Source organism: Delphinus delphis, chromosome 12, assembly GCF_949987515.2.
Source record: "Delphinus delphis chromosome 12, mDelDel1.2, whole genome shotgun sequence".
Taxonomy (NCBI): domain Eukaryota; kingdom Metazoa; phylum Chordata; class Mammalia; order Artiodactyla; family Delphinidae; genus Delphinus; species Delphinus delphis.
Genome location: NC_082694.2, coordinates 63,741,972 through 63,758,906, shown reverse-complemented (window position 1 = coordinate 63,758,906; position 16,935 = coordinate 63,741,972).

Sequence of the window (16,935 nt, the reverse complement as noted above, 5' to 3'; positions counted from 1 at the left end):
CAATCAAGAAGAAGATATAACAATTATAAATATTTACGCACCCAACATAGGAGCACCTCAATATATAAGGCAAATGCTAACAGCCATAAAAGGAGAAACTGACAGTAACACAATAATAGAGAGGGGCTTTAACACCCCACTTACATCAGTGGGCAGATCATCCACACAGAATATCAATAAGAAAACACAGGCCTTAAATGACACATTAGATCAGATGGACTTAATTGATATTTATAGAGCATTCCATCTGAAAGCAGCAGAATACACTTCCTTCTCAGGAATAGATCACACTTTGGGTCACAAATCAAGGATCGGTAAATTTTAAAAAATTGAAATCGTATCAAGCATCTTTTCGACCATAACACTATGAGATTAGAAATCAACTACAAGGGGAAAAAACTGTAAAAAAACAAACACAGGGAGGCTAAACAATATGCTACTAAACAACCAATGGATCACTGAAGAAATCAAAGAGGAAATCAAAAAATTCTTAGGAATAAATGAAAACAAAAACACGAAGATCCAAAACCTATGGGAGACAGCAAAAGTAGTTCTAAGAGTGAAGTTTATAGCAATTCAATCTTACTTCAGGAAAAAAGAAATCTCAAACAGTCTAAACTTACACCTAAAGCAACTAGAGAAAGAAGAACAAACAAAACCCAAAGTTAGCAGAAGGAAAGAAATCATAAAAATCAGAGGAGAAATAAATGAAATAGAGATGAAGAAAAGAATAGAAACTATCAGTGAAACGAAAAGCTAGCTCTTTGAAAAGATAAACAAAATTGATAAACCTTTAGCCAGACTCATCAAGAAAAACAGGGAAAGGACTCAAATCAATAAAAGTAGAAATGAAAAAGGAGAAGTTACAATGGACACCACAGAAATACAAAAGATCATAAAAGACTACTACAAGCAACTATATGCCAATAAAATGAACAATCTAGAAGAAATGGACAAATTTTTAGAAAGGTATAATTCTCCCAAAACTGTACCAGGAAGAAATAGAAAATATGAACAGGCCAGTCACAAGCACTGAAATTGAAACTGTGATTTAAAAACTCCCCAAAAAAGTCCAGGACCAGATGGCTTCACATATGAATTCTAGCAAACATTTAAAGAAGAGTTAGCACCTATCCTTCTCAAACTATTTCAAAAAGCTGCAGAGGAAAGAATGCTCCCAAACTCATTCTATGAGGCCACCATCACCCTGATACCAAAACCAGACAAAGATACCACACACACAAAAAGGAAATTACAGGCCAATATCACTGATGAACATAGATGCAAAAATCCTCAACAAAATACTAGCAAACTAAATCCAACAATACATTATGGACCATACACCATGATCAAGTGGGGTTTATCACAAGGATGCAAATATTCTTCAATATTTGCAAATCAATCAGTGTGATACACCACATTAAGAAACTGAAGAATAAAAACCATATGATTATCTCAATACATGCAGAAAAAGCTTTTGACAAAATCCAACACCGATTTATGACAAAAACTCTCCAGAAAGTGGGCCTAGAGGTAACCTATCTCAACATAGTAAAGGCCATACATGACAAACCCACAGTTAACATCATTCTCAATGGTGAAAAACAAAGCATTTCCTCTAAGATCAGTAGCAAGACAAGGATGTCCACTCTCACCAGTTTTATTCAATGTAGGTTTGGAAGTCCTAGCCACAGCAATCAGAGAAGAAAAAGAAAGAAAAGGAATCCAAATTGGAAAAGAAGAATCAAAACTGTCACTGTTTGCAGATGACATGATAATGTACATAGAAAATTCTAAAGATGCTACCAGAAAACTACTAAGGCTAATCAATGAATTCAGTAAAGTTGCAGGATACAAAATTAATACACAGAAATTTGCTGCATTTCTACACACTAAAAATAAAAGATTAGAAAGAGAAATTAAGGAAACAATCACATTTACCATCGCATCAAAAAGAATACAATACCTAGGAATAAACTTACCTAAGGAGGCAAAAGACCTGTACTCCAAAAACTATAAGTCGCTGATGGAAGAAACTGAAGATGACACAACAGATGGAAAGATATACTGTGTTCTTGGGTTGGAAGAATTAATATTGTCAAAATGACTATGCTACCAAGGGTGATAGATTCAATGCAATCCCTATCAAATTACCAATGGCATTTTTTGCAGATCTAGAATAAAAAATCTTAAAATTTGTATGGAAACACAAAAGACCCATGAATAGCCAAAACAATCTTGAGAAAGAAAAACAGAGCTAGAGGAATCAGCCCCCCAGCTTCAGACTATACTATAAAGCTACAGTAATCAAGACACTATGGTACTGGCACAAAGACAGACTTATAGATCAATGGAACAGGATAGAAAGCCCAGAAATAAACCCACACACCTATAGCCAATTAATCCACAACAAAGGAGGCAAGACTATACAATGGAGAAAAAACAGTCTCTTCAATAAGTGGTGCTGGGAAAACTGGACAGCTACACGTAAAAGAATGAAATTAGAACATTCTCTAACAACATACACAAAAATAAACTCAAAATGAATTAAAGACCTAAATGTAAGATCAGATACTATAAAACTCTTAGAAGAAAACATTGGTAGAGCACTCTCTGACATAAATTGCAGCAAGATCTTTTTTTATCCACCTCTTAGAGTAATGGAAATAAAAAGAAAAATAAACAAATGGGACCTAATTAAACTTAAAAGCTTTGCACAGCAAAGGAAACCATAAACAAAACAAAAATACAACCCACAGAATGGGAGAAAATATTTGCAAATGATGCAACTGACAAGGGATTAATCTCCAAAATACACAAACATCTCATACAGCTCAATATCAAAAAAAACAACCCAATCAAAAAATGGGCAGAAGATCTAAATAGACATTTCCCCAAAGAAGACATACAGATAGCCGAAAAGCACATGAAAAGATGCTCAACGTTGCTAATTATTAGAGAAATGCAAATCAAAACTACAATGAGGTATCACCTCACACCGGTCAGAATGGCCATCCAAAAGTCTACAAACAATAAATACTGGAGAAGGTGTGGAGAAAAGGGACCCTCCTACACTGTTGATGGGAATGTAAATTGGTACAGTCACTATGGAGAACAATATGGAGGTTTCTTAAAAAACTAAAAATAGAGCTACCATCTGATCCAGCAATCCCACTCCTGGGTGTACATCTGGAGAAAACCATACTTCAGAAAGATACATGCACCCCAATGTTCACTGTGGCACTATTTACAATAGCGAAGACATGGAAGCAACCTAAATGTCCACTGACAGATGAATGGATAAAGAAGATGTGGCACATATATTCAATGGATTATTACTCAGCCGTAAAAAAGAATGAAATAATGCCATTTGCAGCAACATGGATGGACCCAGAAATTATTATACTAAGTGAAGTAAGCCATACAGAGGAAGACAAATATCACATGATATCCCTTATATGTGGAATCTTAAAAAAAAACGGTACAAATGAACTCATTCACAAAACAGAAACAAACTCACAGACTTAGAAAACAAACTTATGGTTACCAAAGGGAAAAGGTGGTGGGGGGATAAATTAGGAGGTTGGGATTAACATATCCACACTACTAAATATAAAATAGATAATAGTAAGGACCTACTGTATAGCACCGGGGAGTATATTCAATACTCTGTAATAGCCTTTATGGGAAAAGAATCTGAAAAAACAGATTTATGTGTATGTATAACTAAATCACTTTTCTGTACACCTGAAACTAACACAACATTGTAAATCAAATATACTCTGATATAAAATATAAATTTTTTTCAAAAGAGAGGAAAGAAAAGAAGAAAGTAAAGATGGCTGTCATGAATCAGTATCAAAGTAATGGGTAATTGCAACTATGAGAAAAAGTATAAGAAGGTATCTGCAAAGCGCAAGAATAAATTACAATCTGATAAGACATTTCTCAGGGAAAATAGCTTCCTAATTTAGGACAAAACATTTACAGTCACAGGACTCAGACTTCCCTAAATGTTATCAACCCAGTTTCGTTTTACTTGACTCTCACCAAGTCAAAATGCTGAGACACCGAGGTTTGTGGCAAAGAGAGATAGCCAAGCAAGGAGATGGGAGAACAAATCTCAAATCCACTTCCTGGAATGCAAGGGGCTCCGAGTATTTATGGGGTAAAGAATAAAGCACAGTGGTCTGAGGCATGGGGAGCCTGGAGACAGTCTCTTTTCCAGTGTTCCTCCTGTTCGCAACATACACATTGGCAGGGTTTCACTATCGGGTGTCCCATTTGAGTTGAAGTTTGGGGCTTGGGGCCTACCTTTTGCTGAGTTCCTTGTGGGAGTCTTCAATTTGGTCTGGCTCATCACTGTCAAGGCACCTGCCAGCAGAGCAGCCTCTTTCATTCTCCATTGTTCCTTTTTCTCCTGAACCTGGTCCCTGCCATTAAAAATTTTGAAGGCAATTTTAACAAGTTGAGACACAGGCAGTCAAAAAGTCCCTTCCATCTTTTGCATGTTCTTCTGTGTATCTGGGGCTCTCTGACTAATAGTCATTAACCATCTGTAAATTCTCTGGGCTTCAGGGTCTAGATCTGTATATTGCCTACAGGCATCAAAGACCCTTTCTAGAAATTCTGAAAGATCTTCATTCAGGGTTTCTGTTTTGCCTCCTGCACTTTATTAAGGCTTCTTTGTTTGGTACCCCTCTTCACAATCCCACAAGAGTGCAGTCTCCAGAATGGTCAAGTTTTGGCCTCTCCCCTCCATTTACATCCCAATTAGGACTCACTGTTGGCATAGCTACTCTTGCAGCAGCCAGTAGTGGGTTGCCAGGGGTTTCTGTATGAAGCCCATCTACCTCCTTCCTAGCTTTATCCAGCAGCATTCTACATTCTTCTGAAGTGAAGAGGGTACTTAATACATTTTGAACATCTGCCCAGGTTGGGTTGTGTGTTGCAACAACAAAAGAAAAAATGAGAAAATATTTTACATTCTCTTTGGGTCGTGTAAGTTGTCATACTGTTTTTAATTAAATAAATCCATAAATGTGAAGTTGAAAACAGGAAGTGGACCCAGATCAATCCCACCAGCTGCCCAGTCTCAGCATTCATACCCCCAATGGGGACTTGACTTAATGGACATCGTCCCACCTGAGTTAGGGTACCTCCCCGGCCAAATTGAGTACCCTGGCTGGTGTGAGAGGGGGAGACCATTCCTATTTCTCCATCCCCAAAGACAAGGGGTGGGTTGGTGGGCAGAGCAAGCCTGAGGCTGTGGCTCAGGCGCTGGAAGCAAAGGAGCAGTGGCAGCATCATGTAAAGGTGGAGGGAGAGCAGTCAGTGTTCAACTGAATTAGTAGCAAGTCATCCTCCTTTTCATTAGAATCAAGCCAAACAGGTTTCTTTGCCTTTCCTTCCTATTGGAACAATCTTATTTTATTTGCACAGGTTTATTCTGTTACAGTAAACACAAGACTCTACATAAGGTATTTCATCCCATTTTTCTTCCCATTTACAAAATAAGTCTAGTTGAAGCACTGTATTGTAATTTAAGGATTAATTTTCAGACCATTTTGCTCCAGAATCTAAACGATATGGTTGGGCTTCCCTGGTGGTGCAGTGGTTGAGAGTCTGCCTGCCGAGGCAGGGGGCACGGGTTCGTGCCCCGGTCCGGGAAGATCCCGCGTGCCGCAGAGCGGCTGGGCCCGTGAGCCATGGCCGTTGAGCCTGCGCATCCGGAGCCTGTGCTCCGCAACGGGAGAGGTCACAACAGGGAGAGGCCCACATACCACAAAAAAAAAAAAAAAAAAAAAAAAAAAAACTTGAAATAAACGATATGGTTGCCATACAGTGTTACCAAAAAATACCATCTTTTTCTTTTCCTCAAATTCATAACTGAAAGTTCCCCAATTTTGGAGAATGCAGGCTAGAGGGCTGAAAAAGGGAAGAGATTTAATGTTTCCCATTTTGAAGGGGGTTTTCTTTCAGGGGGTCGCAGGAATGAAATCTTTCTGAGGGTCCTTGCTACAGTCACCAAGAAGCTCAATCTCCAGTAGCCACTTCTTAATAATAAAGACGCTCAGACATAAATAGACATGTCCAAACAGACCAAAACAAAACCAAAAAACAGAGCCGCAGGCCTTTAACACAGATAGTATAAAAAGTTACAGCTGCTGAGGTACTCACTGTCTGCCAAAATCCTGCCAGGTTGGCCTCCAACCCACCACCTGGTCAGGATTGCAAAGACCACCTAGGCACACGTGTGTTTCTTTGTAAAGGTTACTCACCCAAAAGATGTCTTCCAAACCCAAACCCCAAAACAACTTGTTTCTCCGCTGCAAAACTAAACAAAGCACTGAAGGTCGGCAGCACCCACCAGAGAAATCCAAGGACAGTCCCAGAACTAACAGATGAGGCAGGTGCTCGGATTTGTCCACAGGCTCTCAGTTCCTGCAAGGGACCAGTGAGCCATGGGCAAAAGGTCCATCTAGACTTCTCTCATCAACTTGCCTTCGCTGAATACGTTACTGACCCAGGTTCATTTTGCCTGATCCACAGCAGTCCAAAACACTGAGATGCTGAGATTTGCAGCAAAGAAAGGATGTATTTGCAAGGCAACCAAGCAAGGAGACTGCAGAACAACTCTCAAATATGTCTCCCCAAAGGCAAGGGGCTTAGGGTATTTGTGGGATGAAGAATAAAGGCACAGGGAGCAGTGATTGTAAAAAGGTACGATAATCATCACTCTGTGCCAGTGTCATGAAGCTACAGGCATCTGCACATTCAAAAGGTCACCAGGTGGACACACACATGCCCAGTTGAAGGGTTGGTGGTCCCATCCAGTTTTAACCAGCTCAGCTAAACTAGACACAGCTGATGCAGTTTCTTGAGAACAATTTGGAGAAACATCTTACTGTTTAGGCTACATGCCACTTGGAGGACATGCAAGTCTTTTGTAGGAACAATTAAAATGACCTTGATTAGTAAAGGCAGGTTACAGGTGAAGTGGATTTAACTAATGATTACCCTTGGTTTCAGTCCTGGCATATTTTGATCATTTCTTAATCTTGAAGGAAGAGGGGCAATGACCACTCTGGCTACTTCTTGTTGATAAGGAGTGCAGACCTAACAATGGTTAGCATTCATTGGAAAACCTTTTGTTCCTGGTTTCAAGTTAACATTTTGCATAATTAGAATTTTTATACCTTAACAGTCTTGGTACAGCATTTAAGAGCACAATTTATAACTAAAAACCAAAATAAAAGGCTGAGATGTATAGATAATCCATTTCTTAATAGTCCCTGAAGAATAGGTCTAATCTCTTGGAGAATCCAGGAAACTAGTCCTAAAAATCAGTCTGGATCCAGTACTTCCAGGAATACTTGTTGTAGCCATGTAGCCTGTTGCCTAATTTTGTCTATATGGGTTTCTCTTTCAACAGAGCATTAATATATTCACAACAAGAGGTATTAGCAATAGCACAAATCCCACCCTGTCCTGCCAGTACAACATCTAGAGCTATATGGTTATCTAGGACTACTTTGGCTTACGAGTCCATTTCCTTCCATAGGTTAGTCATAGATAAGGCACTTTCATTGGCTTATTCCCTGTAAGGTAGCTGAAAGGTTTCTAATCATGCGCTCATGTGATCCAACTCCCCACCATGGTGAAAGTACTCTACTGAATATGTACCAAAACCTATCTTCTTGATATCCAGGGAAATAGGTGGTCTTTTTTATTCTAGAGAACAATTTTAAAGAACTGTCCAATGTTGGGTCTCATTTGGATTGTGGATAGAAAAGGGAGTGACTAAGTATGCCAATAAACAAATATCACCTATGCACCAGATGTTGAGGCAGTCACAGGCCCAAGATGATCATCAAAACTGCAGACAAAGATGTACCATGAGGGGGCAGCCAGAATGCCAGACGAATTGTTAAAACTTAGGCTCTTATTTTTAGGAATTTTGTCTAGGACATGGTCAAGCCAGGGATAGGTGTAAGGCTACATCCAGAAGGAATCGTTTAATTTGCAAATCAGCAGAGGTGTGGGTGGCCCTTGAGACTATGTTTTACCTTTTTGCATATTACAGTGTCTCGATCACTATCAGTTTGGCTGAAACACTTAGGTGTTAAATATGGAAGAGACATAAGCTGCGAAAAATAAGTACAGTTTCTACGGTATTTTGACCAAGTAGAACTTTGACAGAGGTAGATGCCAGGGTCATTTCATTTTTAATCTGAGGATATGAGGAGAAGACCCAATTTTGGCCTAGTCAAGAAAAAGCAGGAGGCAGGAAATTCTCTGATTAACCTAACCTGGCATGTTATGTCTGAGGGCTTTCTATCATAAATCACAGTGAAGTTAGGGACAGTCAAGAAGCTGATCACAGCACAACCAAAAGGGCAACAAGATCAAATACAGAAAAAAGTTCTGGATGACTTAGCCAACAGCTAGAGATTAGCTGCTTTGACCAAAATTTGAGAAATCCTAATCACTGAATTGTCTTTCCAAGCCTGGGAGGTTGGAAACAAAAAGAAAGCATAACAAAGAAGAACAGTCATTCTGGTAACATGACAATTATTTAGATTGCTTTCTAAAGAGTTTTACTTTACCAAAGTCACCACTGCAGCAACCCCCTTCACCTCTATTTCTTTCAAAACTTCCTCCTGGAAAGCATTTAAGAGCATTAGGGCTTCACTTTTCCACTCAGGAAAGCCAGTATCAGGGGTGAAAAATCAGCCAAGGTTTGGTTGATCTCAATCCCGGTTCCCTTCTGCAGTGTGGTTTCCCTTTCTTGTTGCGTTCCTGGAGATACGATGGGTGTCTCCGTTATCTCTGCAGGACTGGCTAAACGTGAGTGTGATGGATTCATGGCTTAATTCCCTTCATCTTCACCAAGAATGGATCACGAGTAGCACTTCATAAGGTCCAGTCCGGCAAGGATGAAGCTGGTTTTCTGGATGTTTATTCTTCCAAGATTTCAGCAGGACCCACTTTCTAGGACAGAAGTGGCAGAGGGGAACATCTGTGGGAAACATTAACCTTCTAGAAGCAAACTTATTTATATCAGAGTAGCTCCCAATAATTGTACATAATTGACAGTGTCTAGTTCCTTACTTTGAGTTCCTTCCAGATATCCTAAACCATTTCTGGAACATAGAAGGGTCTCCCATACCACATTTCATAGGGGCTCAACTGGAGCCGGCTTTTATGGGCTACCCTCACTTGAAGCAGGGCAACTGGTAAAGCCTTATTCCAGGATTAGTGTGACAAATTTTAGCTACAGTATTTATAAGGGTACAATTCATCTTTTTCATTTTTTCCGGTAGATTGGGGTCACAAAGAAGCATGTAATTTCCGATGAAGGCTCCTGATACTTGAATTATTCTTGCTATGAAGATCCCCTCCACTGTCACTCTGAATGGGTACAGGTAACCCAAACCTTGGAATTATTTCTTTCAGTAGGGTGTTAACAACCTCACAAGCTTTTTCAGACCAGCAAGGAAATGCTTCTACCCCAACAAGCAGAAGTGTCCACAAATACTGGTAAATACCCAAGGTTTCTAGTGGCTCCTGGCATTACACTGACATCAACCTAACAGTCTTTGCCTGAGTCCAGCACCTAGAGTCTGAACTCCTTTGACGACTGGCGGTGGCCCAGTTTTAGGATTATTTTTAGCACATACGATGCATATCTGTATCACCTTTTGAATTGTCCTTTGCATATTTGGTCCTATAACGAACTTCTTTTTTTTTTTTTTTTTTTTTTGCGGTACGCGGGCCTCTCACTGTTGTGGCCTCTCCCGTTGCGGAGCACAGGCTCCGGACGCGCAGGCTCAGCGGCCATGGCTCACGGGCCCAGCTGCTCCGCGGCATGTGGGATCTTCCCGGACCGGGGCACGAACCCGTGTCCCCTGCATCGGCAGGCGGACACTCAACCACTGAGCCACCAGGGAAGCCCTATAACGAACTTCTGAATCCACTGGAGGGTGGCATCTCTACCATAGTGGTACTCTGGTGTACATAGTTTATTACATCTTCCATAAGCTGTTTGCGTATGAGGACCTTGCCTCATCTATTATAAATCCACCCTTGTGTACCTATAGTCAGCATCCTGAGAATGGCCAGGACTCCAATCAAATCCGCGTTCATTGGTCCTACCTAGGTCTTCAGGAGAATACTCTGTCAAATTCACATCAGGGATCTATGTGTTTTTGTCCTGGCTGCTAGCTTTGCCACTTGATCTGCTAGATTCTTTCCTCAAGCAGTCAATTTCTGATGTCCTGGACAGTGGACAATAGCAATTCTTTTGGCTCCATGAAAGCTTCTAATAAGTTTAAATTTTCTTTGGCATGTTTAATTTCCTTCTTCTCTGCAGTTAACAGCTCTCTTTCTCCAAATGGCCCCATGGGCATGGACCACCAAGAATGCATATTTGGAATCAGTGAAAATAATTACTTTTGTCCTTACCTAGATAGAGGGATCTCATCAGGGCTATAAGCTCCACCTTTTGTATGGAGGTACCTGGTGGAACAGCTTCTGCTTCCAGTGTCTTTTGATGAGTCACTACCATCTACCCAGACTTGTGTCATCCCTGGTCCATAAAGCTTCTCCATCTGTGAACATCTCAAGGTCTGGAAAAGGGCCCTTCAATGGCCAGTCTGTCAGGTCAGAATGGCTGGAATAGATCTGTTCAATTATCTGAATTATCTGAATACGATCATGCATAGGCAATTTAGTATTCATCCGGCATAAAGTGGCAGGATTCAAGATAAAGACTGCTTTCAGAGTAACAGTAGGATTATCCAATAATATAAGCCTAGTATTTTCTCAATCTTCCTGAAGTTAACCTATATCCTCTCTTCTGTTCTAGTGCAGGAGCTGGGGGAGGGAGTACACAGTGAGGGGAGTACACAGGCAGACTGGCCATCCCTTAGTGACTCTATCTACTGGCTTTGAGAAATATGCAACAGGTCTCCTTATGCTGCCCAGGTTCTGACTTAGAACTCCAAGTTAGAGTCTGACTCTGACTCCTTGTGTCTCATAAATAAGTCAGAAAGCTTTCTGATATCTGGAAGACCTAAAACCAGGGCACTTTTTCTTTGATAACCTGGAATTCCTTATGGCATTCCCCCAGTCCAGTTAAGAGCTTCACAAAGGGGTTTTGTTATGAATCCAAAGTTGGGTATCCAAATGCAGCAGAACCCAGTCATTCCCAGGAATCCCCATAATTATCTCTTGGTAGTGGGAACTGCAACCCTAGCTAGAACTTCGCTTCTGTTAGGGAGCAAGTTTCTGTCCTTGTGAAAGTTCTGACAATGAAAACAATCAATAAAAGATGTATAATAGTAATAGAAGAGTTTTATTTGAGCCAAACTGAGGACTATAGCCTGGGAGGCAGCCTCTCAGATAACTCTGAGGAACTGCTCTGGAGAAGCATGGTTCTTTTCAGCACTATTTTATATCTTATCAGAACAAAGAACATCAAACAAGTCAAGGATACCTTCCTTCAACCTTCAAAAAAAAACCCCAAAAAACAAAAAACCCCAGCATGTACACATCAAGTCAGTATGCACTTGGCTCTGAACAGGGAGTCTAATCATTGAAGGAATAGCAGCATTGGCATCGCAGGAAGGGAGGCATTTTAATCTTTATTTTTTTAACTTATGGTCAATGAACCCTTTTCTTTACTAATTAAAGCAGGTGTATAATGTTTGATAGGCTACAAATAGGCTGTTTTAGTTAGTATAAAATTCAAATTAAATCATGTATAAGCCAAAATGACTTCCCCATTCCTCACTATGTGAAAATATCTTCTATCACTTCCCTCTTTTGAACATAAGTCTTTCAATAGAAAGCACTGCTGATCAAAATATTTGTTCTTCACTGCCAGGGTGGTTGCCACCTTCCCTGGGCTCTTCATGGTCCTCAGTGCTAGGCCTTCTTTTATTGGTTTACATATATTTATTTATTTATTTTTATTTATATATGTATATATTTTTTTATTTTTTTAATATTTATATATAGAGGGAGAGGGAGAGGGAGAGAGGGAGAGGGGGAGAGAGGGGGGAAGAGGGAGGGAGGGGGGAGAGAGAGAGAGAGAGAGAGGGAGAGAGGGAGAGAGAGGGAGAGAGAGATTGGCCTACTTATCCACATTGGGGGTGGGGGAGGGAGAACTAATCAGGTACACTGAACAAGCACAGAGGTATGCTAATGGGGATATTTTGTAGGCTATACATTTTATCAATTACATTGATGGTCACACAAACATTGTATATATGCTTTTAGCAGTAGGCTTAAAGCAAGCAGTGATCTATGTCGTGAGTAGTTTGATGGCTAGGAAAATAATACATACTGTGACAATGATAACTGTCTACAAAGCAAAGTGGAAAAGACTGTCTACTGTTCCTTGATCAGGAACAAGAAAAGGATGTCCACTCTTGCCACTTCTATTCAACATAGTTATGGAAGTCCTAGCCATGGCAATCAGAGAAGAAAAAGAAATAAAAGGAATCCAAACTGGAGTCACTGTTTGCAGATGACATGATACTATACATCAAAATTCTAAAGATGCTGCCAGAAAACTACTAGAGCTCATCAGAGAATTCGGTAAATTTGCAGCATACAAAATTAATACACAAAAATAGATAGCTAGTGGGAAGCAGCCGCATAGCACAGGAGATCAGCTCGGTGGTTTGTGACCACCTAGAGGAGTGGGATAGGGAGGGTGGGAAGGAGGGAGACGCAAGAGGGAAGAGATATGGAAACATATGTATATGTATAACTGATTCACTTTGTTATAAAGCAGAAACTAACACACCATTGTAAAGTAATTATACTCCAATAAAGATGTTAAAAAAATTAATACACAGAAATCTGTTGCATTCCTATATGCTAACAACAAAAGATAAGAAAGATAAATTAAGGAAACAATCCCATTTACCACCACATCAAAAAGAGTAAAATGCCCAGGAATAAAATTACCTAATGAGGCAAAAGGCCTGTACTCTGAAAACTACAAGATGCTGATGAAAGAAATCAAAGACAACACAAACAGATGGAAAGATATATTGTACCATGTTCTTGGATTGGAGGATCAATGTTGTCAAAATGACTATACTACCCAAGATAATCTACAGATTCAATGCAACACCTATCAAATTACCAATGGCATTTTTTGCAGATCTAGAACAAAAAAAATCTTAAAATTTGTATGGAAACACAAAAGACCTTGGATATCCAAACAATCTTGAGAAAGAAAAACAGAGCTGGAGGAATCAGGTGCCCTGACTTCAGACTATACTATAAGGCTACAATAATCAAAACAGTATGGAAGTGGCACAAAGACAGACATAGATGAATGGAACAGGACAGAAAGCCCAGAAATAGACCCATGCACCTAAGGTCAATTAATCTATGACAAAGGAGGCAAGAATATACAACAGAGAAAAGACAGTCTCTTCAATAACTAGTTCTGGGAAAACTGGACAGCTACATGTAAAAGAATGAAATTAGAACATTCTCTAACACCATACATGAAAATAAACTCAAAAAGGATTAAAAACCTAAATGTAAGACTGGATACTATAAAACACTTAGAGGAAAACATAGGCAGAACACTCTGACATAAATTGAAGCAATATCTTCTTGGATCCACCTCCTAGAGTAATGAAAATAAAACCAAAAATAAACAAATGGGACCTAATTAAACATAAAAGCTGTTGCACAGCAAAGGAAACCATAAACAAAACAAAAATACAACCCACAGAATGGGAGAACATATTTACAAATGATGTGACCAACAAGGGATTAATCTCCAAATTTTACAAGCAGTTCATGCAGTTCACTATCAAAAAATAAACAGCTGGGCTTCCCTGGTGGTGCAATGGTTGAAAGACCACCTGCCGATGCAGGGGACATGGGTTCGTGCCCCGGTCCGGGAAGATCCCACATGCCGCGGAGCTGCTGGGCCCGTGAGCCATGGCCGCTGAGCCTGCGCATCCAGAGCCTGTGCTCCACAACAGGAGAGGCCACAACAGTGAGAGGCCCGCATACCGCAAAAAAAAATAAACAACCCAATCAAAAAATGGGCAGATCTAAATAGGCATTTCTCTATACAAGACAGATGGCCAAAAGGCACATGAAAAGATGCCCAGCAACGCTAATTTTTAGAGAAATGCAAATCAAAACTGCAATGACTTATCACCTCACACCAGTCAGAATGGCCATCATCAGAAAGTCTACAAACCATAAATGCTTGAGAGGGTGTGGAGAAAAGGGAACCCTCCTACACTGTTGGCGGGAAAGTAAATCTGTACATTCATTAGGGAGAATGTATGGAGATTCCTTAAAAAACTAAAAATAGAGCTACCATGTGATCTAGCAATCTCACTCCCAGGCGTATATCTGGAGAAAACCATACTTCGAAAAGAGCCATCCACCCCAATGTTCATTGCAGCACTATTTACAATAGCCAAGACATGGAAGCAACTTCAATATTCATCAACAAAGGAATGGATAAAGAAGATGTGGTACATATATACAATGAAATATTACTCGGCCATAAAAAATGAAATAATGTCATTTGTGACAACATGGATGGACCTAGAGGTTATCATACTAAGTGAATTAAGTCAAAGACAAATATCATATGATATCACTTATATATGAAAGCTAAAAAAAAATGATACAAATAAACTTATTTACAAAACAGAAACAGACTCAGAAAACAAACTTATGGTTACCAAAGGGGAAAGGTGGGGGGCAGGAGGGATAAATTAGGAGGTTGGGATTAATATATACACAATACTATATATAAGAGAGATAATCAACAAAGACCTACTGTATAGCACAGAGAACTCTACTCAAAACTCTAATAACCTGTATGGGAAAAGACTATGAAAAAGATTTAGTTTTATATATATATATATATAACTAAAAGATTTAGCTTTTTATATATATATAACTAAAAGATTTAGTTTTTTACATATATATAACTAAAAGATTTAGTTATATATATATAACTAAAAGATTTAGTTTTATATATATATATAACTAAAAGATTTAGTTTTATATATATATATAACTAAAAGATTTAGTTTTATATATATATATAACTAAAAGATTTAGTTTTATATATATAACTAAAGATTTAGTTATATATATATATAACTAAAAGATTTAGTTATATATATATATAAAACTAAAAGATTTAGTTATATATATAACTAAAAGATTTAGTTATATATATACACAACTAAAAGATTTAGTTGTACAAAAGTTGAAATATTATATTGTATACATGAAACTTATGATATAAACCAATAAACTATATTAAAAATTTTTAAATTAAAAAACTAAAAAAAAAAGATTTAGTTGTATATATATAACTAAAAGATTTAGTTATATATATATAACTAAAAGATTTAGTTATATATATATAACTAAAAGATTTAGTTATATATATATAACTAAAGATTTAGTTATATATATATATAACTAAAAGATTTAGTTATATATATATAACTAAAAGATTTAGTTTTATATATATATAACTAGATTTAGTTATATATATATATAACTAAAAGATTTAGTTATATATATATAACTAAAAGATTTAGTTATATATATATATATATAACTAAAAGATTTAGTTATATATGTATATATATGTGTGTGTGTATATATATATAAAACAAAATAACTTTGCTGTACACCTGAAACTAACACAACATTGGTTGTGTTAAATCAACTATACTCCAATATAAAATAAATCTGAAAAAAAGACTGTCTATTCCTGATGGAAGCCAATTGAACAGATCATTTTATAAAGAAGTTTCTTTGTTTTTTCCATTTTGTAGCCCATTGCACCTTTTGCGAAAGTTTTTCTAGGCGCGTCTCAACTTTTCCAGGGGTATTGATTAAAAGTGCAACAAATAGTCTGAGCAATAGCACAAATGACTCCTTGTTTAGCCAGTAGAAAATCTAAGGCAATCCTGGTACCTATTATTACTTGGGCTAAGGAATTTAGGGATGTCTGTTTTGTTGCAATGCTTTTTGTAATCTTTTCAGCTATTTGACCAATGGTGGCTGACAGATTTCTGATCATCTGTTTGCATGTATTCATTCATTAAGAACCAAGATCCCCAAAGCGTTTTGCCACCTGTTTGTATCCTGTTAACATGGACCTCTCAACTCTGCAATGAGGAGAAAAAAGAAGTTTATCTATTTCCTTATGTACAGACAATGGGGTAACATAATGTCCCAATAAACATCATCATTGTATTTGCGCAGCTATTATAAATATGCATATGCCCATCCTTGGAAAGGTGGATCAATTCCAATACCACATATGAAGGCAAAACCTGGGGAGCACAAACGATTCCTCCTAGAATGCTCTCGTTGATCGCCTCATTACTTGGAAGCTTCATCAACACAATATTCAACTATGGATCTCTTCTCTTGTAGTGTTTCCAAGTCTTTTGCATGGTACTTAACATATGGGAGTTGCTGGCTTAATTTACTCTTTTTCCCGTTAAGACATTTTTCCATTAAATAAGGGACAGAGCGAGGGGGTCCTGGGGTAAGTTGTGGTTGGTCTCTAATGACTAGGGATAGTATCAGACAAAGAATGGACCTATTAATATGTTGAAGAATTTGAACCTGAGAGATTAGGCCAGAGAGAGGTTGGTCTGGGTAAGTGGTAATGTTAGGAATATCTGAAGAGTCAGTAATAGGCATTATGAGGGTTCTATCCCAGTAGCTATACTTTGTGACAACTTCACAAAAAAATTTTCTTTCTGTCCTGAACATTGGGACAAAAGTGAAAACAATAATTTTCGATTTTCATAAGGAGACAAATATTTGGTAAACAGTTCAACTGAGCTAATAGGGTGGGTCTTACAGGCCTGGTCCAGATTCTTGAGTGAGCTGTCTACC